This window comes from Ursus americanus, chromosome 19 (assembly GCF_024610735.1).
Source record: "Ursus americanus isolate L20-20 chromosome 19, mUrsAme1.1.p, whole genome shotgun sequence".
Classification (NCBI taxonomy): domain Eukaryota; kingdom Metazoa; phylum Chordata; class Mammalia; order Carnivora; family Ursidae; genus Ursus; species Ursus americanus.
Genome location: NC_142145.1, coordinates 37,319,086 through 37,326,500, shown reverse-complemented (window position 1 = coordinate 37,326,500; position 7,415 = coordinate 37,319,086). Strand labels below are relative to the sequence as shown.

Here is a 7,415-nt window from a genome sequence, read left to right as displayed (position 1 = left end):
TCCCTGAACTCTCACATGTTTCTAAAGATATTTTTTTAAATGTATGTTTTGAAATAATTCTAGACTTAGAGAAAAGTTGCTAAATAATGAGAGCCAGGCTTCTCACTGTGGTAGAGAGAAGTTGCAAATAAGAAAAAGGGAAAGCTTAGAACGAACATCATGGTGCTAGATTGGAATGAAAGGTATCTACAGTTTCTCTCTACAGAGTATACAGGATGAAGATACAGTTTCTATATACTCTTCAGTCAATTTTCCCAAACATCGATATCTTGCATAACCACAGCACAATTATCAAAGCTAAGAAATGAACATCAGTACAATACTGCTAACTGAAGCTTCAACTTGGAAGTATGAGTTTCTTCACGGGCATCATTTTTCTTTCCTGGTATCCATTCCAGGATCCCACATTGCATTTAGTTGTTAGGACTGCTTGGTTTTCTCCAATCTGTGATAGTTTCTCAGTCTTTCCTGATACCTTTGAGGAATATTGATAGTTTTATAATAGAATGTACCTCAATTTGAGTTTGACTGATGTTCTGTGATGATTAGTTTGAGGTTCTGAATTTTTGGCAAGAATCTCTCAAAAGTGATGTGACTTTCTTGGTGCCCCATCACATCATAGGGCATATAAGTCTGATATGTCTTTTCAGTGGTGATGTTAACCTTTGTCACTAGATTAAGGGTTCATCAGGCTTCACACTTCCCAGTTTGCCACTACACAAATATCTGTTAGTTACAGACTTTTGCCCCACTGGTGGATCTTGCCTATAATAATTAGGACTGTGGCATTCTAATGGTGATGTTCTCTTATCCCATCAGCTTTTATTAATTAGAATTCTGTAAGGAAGAATTCTCTCCCATAAATTCAGAATTTATTCACTAATTTACATATGTCAGTATGGGCTTATGAGTATTTATTTTATGCTATGTGTTATAATTCAGTATTATATTTATTTATTTTTGCTCAAATCACTCCAGTTTTGGCCACTGGGCTCTTTAAGTTTGGCTCCTGTGCCTGTTCAATATGCCCCATTCTATTTGAGAAATACTTCACTTTCTGGCACTAAAAGATAATCCCTTTGATGCGGTCTTATTATTATTAACTATTAACTCAAATTTTAAACAGATATAGATCTAGTCAGATTATCTATTTCTTCTCATATACGTTTTGGCAGCTTGTGTCTTTCAAGGAATTGGTTGATTTCATCTAGGTTATCAGATTTGTGGGTGTAGAATTGTTCATAATATTCCTTCATTATTTATTTATTTATTTTTTTGTTTCTCATGGGATCAGCAGTGATAACCCTTCTTTCATTTCTGGTATTAGTAATTTGTCTCTCTTTTCTCTTAGCCCCTCTAGAGAGCTTAGTAATTAATTAGATTATTTTAGATTTTTCTTCTCTTCTAATATATATGTTCAATGCTATAAATTTTCCTCTAAGCACTGTTTTCACTGCATCTCACAAATTTTGAAAAGTTGTGTTTTCATTAACTATACTTATATGGTGGGCATTTCATAACATATATAGTTGTCAAATCACTATGTTATATACCTGAAACTAATATAATATTGTATGTTAATTATTCTTCAATTAAAAATGAAAAAAAATTTAAGTTCTTTTGAGGTATCTTCTTTGACCTGTGTGTTATTTAGAAGTATGTTGTTTGATCTCCACATATTTTGGGATTTTTTTAGTTATCTTTCTGTTATTGATTTCTAATTTAATTCCACTGTGGTCTGAGAGCGGGCATTGTATGATTTCTAACTTTTAAATGTGCTAAGGTATGTTTTGTGGCCCAGAATGTGGTCTGCATTAGTGAATTTTCCATGTGAGCTTGAGAAAAATGCACATTCTGCTGTTGTTGCATGAAGTAGTCTATGAATGCCACTTACATCCAGTTGATTGATGGTGTTGCTGAAATCAACTGTACCCTTACTGATTTTCTCTGCTGGATCTGTCTGTTTCTGAAAAAAGACTGTTGAAGTCTCAAATGATGAGACTATTTCATCTATTTCTCCTTGCAATTCTTTTTTTTTTCCCCAGAGTTTATTTATTTTTTATTTAAATTCAATTAGCCAACATATAGTACATCATTTGTTTCAGATGTAGTAATAGTTCATCAGTTGTGTACAACACCCAGTGCTCATCATGTGCCCTACTGAATGCCCATCACCCAGTTACCCCATCCTCCCACCCACCTCCCCTTCCACAACCCTTAGTTTGGTCCCAGAGTCAAGAGTCTCTCATCGTTTGTCTCCCTCTCTGATTTCTTCCCATTCAGTCTTCCCTCTCTTCCCCTATGGTCCTCCATGCTATTGCTTATGTTCCACATATAAGTGAAATGCTATGATAATTGTCTTTCTCTATTTGACTTATTTCACTTAGCATAATCCCCTCCAGTTGCATCCATGTTGATGTAAATGGTGGGTATTCATCCTTTCTGATGGCTGAGTAATATTCCATTGCATATATGAACCACTTCTTCTTTATTCATTCATCTGTTGAAGGACATCTCAGTTCCTTCCACAGTCTGGCTATTGTGGACATTGCTGCTATGAACATTAGGGGTGCATGTGCCCCTTCTTTTCACTATGTCTGTATCTTTGGGATAAATACCTAGAAGTGCAATTGCTGGGTTGTAGGGTAGCTCTATTTTTAACTTCTTGAGGAACCTCCATACTGTTTTCCAGAGTGGTTGTACTAGCTTGCATTCCCACCAACACAATGTAGGAGGGTTTCCCTTTCTCCACATCTTCGCCAACATTTGTTATTTCCTGTCTTGCTTATTTTAGTCATTCTGACTGGTGTGAGGTGGTATCTCATTGTGGTTTTGATTTGTATTTCCCTGATGACAGGTGATGTGGGGCATGTTTTTCCTGTGTCTGTTGGCCATTTGTATGTCTTCTTTGGAGAAATGTCTGTTCATGTCTTCTGTCCATTTCTTGACTGGATTATTTGTTTTTTGGGTGTTGAGTTGGATAAGTTCTTTATAGGTTTTGGATAATAACCCTTTATAAGATATGTCATTTGCAAATATCCTCTCCCATTCCATAGGTTGCCTTTTTAGTGTTGTTGACTGTTTCCTTTGCTGTGCAGAAGGTTTTGATCTTGATGAAGTCCCAGTAGTTCATTTTTGTTTTTGTTTCCCTTGCTTTTGAAAATGTGTCTTGCAAGAAGTTGCTGTGGCCAAGGTTGAAGGGGTTGCTGCCTGTGTTCTCCTTGAGGATTTTGATGGATTCCTGTCTCACATTTAGGTCTTTCATCCATTTTTAATTTATCTTTGTGTATGGTGTAAGAGAATGGTCCAGTTTCCTTCTTCTGCTTGTGGCTGTCCAATTTTCCCAACACCATTTGTTGAAGAGACTTTTTTCCATTGGATATTCCTACCTGCTTTGTCAAAGATTAGTTGAACATAGAGTTGAGGGTCCATTTCTGGGTTCTCTACTCTGTTCCATTGATCTATGTGTCTCTTTTTGTGCCAGTACCATGCTGTCTTGGTGATCATAGCTTTGTAATAGAGCTTGAAGTCAGGTGTTATGATGCCTCCAATTTTGGTTTTCTTTTTCAATATTCCTCTGGCTATTCAGGGTCTTTTCTGGTTCCATACAAATCTTATGATTATTTTTTCCAGTTCTGTGAAAAATGTCAATGGTATTTTGATAGGGATTGCGTCTCCTTGCAACTCTATTACTCTCTGCCTCATGTAATTCCATAGTCTGTTGTTAGGGGCATATACATTAAGAATTGTTATGTCTCCTTAGAGAATTGACCTTGTATCAACAGATAAGGTACTTCTTTATGTCTGATTATTTTCCTTACTTTGAAATCTGCTTTGTCTGAAATTAATATGCTACTATTGCTTTTTATTGCTACTTTTATTGTATCTTTTTACTGTTGCTACCATGGTATATTTTCTCTGCCTATTTACCTTTAATCTCTATGTGTCTTAATATTTAAAGCAGGTTTCTTATAAACAAGATACAGCTGGGTCATACTTTGTGATCTACTCTAATCTTTTAATTTGTATATTTAGATCATTGACATTCCACATGATTACGGATAGAGCCAGATTAATGTCTACCATACTCATTGCTACATGCTACTTTTTGTTCTTGTTCTTTGTTCCTATTTTTGTCTTTCACTCTTTTTCTGCCTTTTGTGGTTTTAATTGAGCATTTTATGATTCCATTTCTCTCCTTTCTTAGCGTATCAGCCCTTCTTCTTCTTCCTCTCTTCTTCTTTTAGTGGTTGCTCTGGAGTTTATAACTAATCCAAGTCCACTTCAAATAACACTATACCACTTGACAGGTAGTGTGAGTACCTTATAATAACAAATATCCTACTTCCTCTGATCCCTTGTAGTATTGCTGTCATTAGTTTAATTTATATAAGCATGCATAAGCATATATATACCTAATATATAAATGGATGTAATTGAATACATTGTTGCTATTATTTTGAATAAACTGTTATATGTTAGGTCAGTTAAGAATAAGAAAAAAATAAGATCTTTTTATTTTGCCTTCATTTATTCTTTCCTCAATGTTCTTTCTTTCTTTATGCATATCCAAGTTTCTGACCTATATTTTTTTCCTTCTCTCTAAAGAACTTATTGCAAAGCAAGTTCACTGGCAACAAAGTCCCTCAATTTTTGTTTGAGAAAAATGTGCTTTTCTCCTTCACTCTTTCACTTTTGAAGGATAATTTTGCAGGGTACAGAATTGAGGTTGGAAGAATTTAAAACTATTTTTGTCCACTCTTTTTTTGTTTGCATGGTTTCTGAGAAGTCAGATTTAATTCTTATCTTTATTCCTGTATAGTTTAAGGTTCTTTTGCCCCTGGCTTCTTTCAGAGGTTTGTGTGTTTTTTTCCCTTTAACTTTCGCTAATTCAAAAATGGTTTGCCTGACTGTATTTTTTATTTTTATTTTTTCACATTTATCCTGTTTAGTGTTCTCTGAGCTTCTTGGATCTGAAGCTTGGTGTCTGACATTAATTTGGGGGAATTCTTGGTCGTTATTGTTTCAGATATTCCCTTTCTCTTTCTTTTTTGTTATTCCTGTTATGTGTACATTACGCCTTCTGTAGTTTTTCCATAGTCCTTAAATACGTTTTTTACTCGTTGTTTTCTTTGCTTTTCTGTTTTTGAAAATTCTACTGTATAGATTCTTTTCATTTCTAGGTTATGTCCAGTCTACTACTAAGCCTCTCAAATGCATTCTTCTAAAAAAAAAAAAAAAAGTTTGTATTGATTTGATAGAAAGAGAGAGAGCACAAGCAGGGAGGGCAGCAGGTGGAGGGAGAAGGAGTAGCAGGCTTCCTCCTGAGCAGGGACCCCAATGGGGGGCTTGATCCTGGGACCCCAGGATCATACCTGAGACAAAGGCAGATGCTTAACCGACGGAGCCACACAGGTGCCCCCAAATGCATTCTTTATTTCTGTTACAGCTTTTATATCTTCATCATTTCTTTTTGTTTTTTCCTAAGGATTTCTGTCTTTCTGCTTACATTGTCCATGTGTTCTTGCATACTGTCTGCTTTATCCAGCAGAGTTCTTAACATATTAATCATAGTTTAAAACATTCCCAGTCAGATAATTCCAACACCCCTGCTATGTCTGATTCTGATGCTGCTCTTTCTCTCCAAATTGTGCTTTTGGCCTTATGGAATGCCTTATATTTTTTCTTGATAGATAGACATGACTTGTTGTAAATTGGGCTTTAGTACTGAGGGGGTGAGGTACTGGGGAGGGGCGTATTCGATGGTCCTATGATCAGGTCTCAGTCTTATACTGAGCCTGTGCCTCTGGACTGTGAAATTCACAAGTGTTTCTCAGTCTCCCTCCCTCCCACCCCCTTAACAGGTTGGCTTGATTGGGTTGAAATTTGGCATTTAACCTTCCCTGTGTCAGTTAGGCTCTGATAAAACCCCAGCAGGTTAAGCTCTGGTTAATTAGTTTCTCCTGCTGGCAGGCCTATTTAAGGAGAACAGAGGGCTCTGGCGAATTTCAAAATGGCTCCTTTCCCTCTCCCTCTGCCTGACGCCCAAGGGGATTTTTCTCTGATATTTGCTGTGGGAATCTGGTTGAGCTCCTGGAGGTAAATCTCACAACTTGTGGGGGCCTCACCATGACTGGGTCCCCTGGATTTTGTAGCTCTCAGACTAGTTCACAATAAGCCTCCAGTAATTCGTCGGTCGGAGCTCAGGTTTTCCTGCCTTGGCCCTGGTTCTTACAGAAGATTCCTCTCACCAGTCCCTGCTCTGGTAAGTTGTTATTCTCTGTATTTCTCTGTTGTTTTTTTGTAGTCTTGAGGCCAGTGGTTTGCCCTGTGTATTCCCCTCTTTTAAGGATGCAAGAACAGCTGCTGGGTTTTTGTTTGTTTATTTTAGGCTGTTCAGCTTTTTACCTGTTAGGGTGGAGTGGAAACTTCTAAGCTCCTTACAGGAGAAACTGGTAACAGAGCCCTATTAAAAAAAAAAAAAAAAATTTACATACGGTTAAATTCATTCTTTGTGAAGCACAATTCTTTGGCTTTGACAAATATAGAACACAAAATAGTTCCATCAACCCCCCAAAATTCTCTGTGCTTCTCTTTCACAGTCAACACAAACTCCCCTCCATTGTAACTAATGATTTGCCCCCATCCTTAAAGTTCCGCCTTGTCCTATAAAGGGAGTCAAAGCACATAAAGCCTTTGGGATCTGGCTTCTCTTAGCAAAGTGCATGTGGGAGTCCTCCATGTTGCTTTCTGAACTGATAATTTGCTTCTTTTACACTGCTGAGTAGTAGGGCATTGACATGACATACCACACTTTGTTTATCCACTCTTGGGTTAAAGGATTCTGAATTATTTCCATATTTTGACAATTATGCAAAAAAAAGTTATATAAACAAAAATTAAACTTAAGTTTTTGGGGGTGAACCTAAGTTTTCATTCCTTTTGGTAAAATACCCAGGATTTGGGTTGCGAGATACATGGTTAATGTCTGTTCACTTTATCTGAAACCATTGAATTGCTTTCCTGAGTAGTGGTAGCATTCTGCTTTCACACCAGCAGTATATGAGAGTTCCAGTTACTTTGTATCTTCGCCAGCACTTGATATTTTAACCTTTTTTCCTTGTAATTTTAACCATTTTGAAGTTAGAATTGGCACAGGGGTAACTCGTGGTTTTAATTTGCATTCCCTTAATGGCTAATGCTGTGGAGTTCTTGTGTGAATTTTTCTTAAATTGCTTTTTGAGCTGGTTGGTAAGTGGAGGGAGAGTTTGAGAGGTCCCTGCAAGAGCTGGGGCATGGTGGGGAGAAGCTGAAGGATCTTTGTATGTGTTTGGGTGGGTGGCGGGGGGCATGAAATATTAGACGTAAGCAATGTTGGTTTGCAGCCCAGATAACCAAGGGTAAATTTTTTTTCC

The 7,415-nt window shown here is 37.1% G+C and overlaps 1 long non-coding RNA gene across 10 annotated transcripts in view; it reads left to right on the top strand.

Annotated features, from left to right (window-relative positions):
- Positions 1-5,977: 5,977 nt before the first annotated feature.
- The window catches only part of LOC123776692 (uncharacterized), a 130,889-nt gene continuing 129,451 nt past the window's right edge, over positions 5,978-7,415 (top strand). For all 10 annotated transcript variants that reach the window (XR_015727718.1, XR_015727716.1, XR_015727721.1 and 7 more), the window contains exon 1: positions 5,978-6,265. This is a non-coding gene — a long non-coding RNA (uncharacterized LOC123776692). The remainder of the gene's footprint in view (positions 6,266-7,415) is intronic.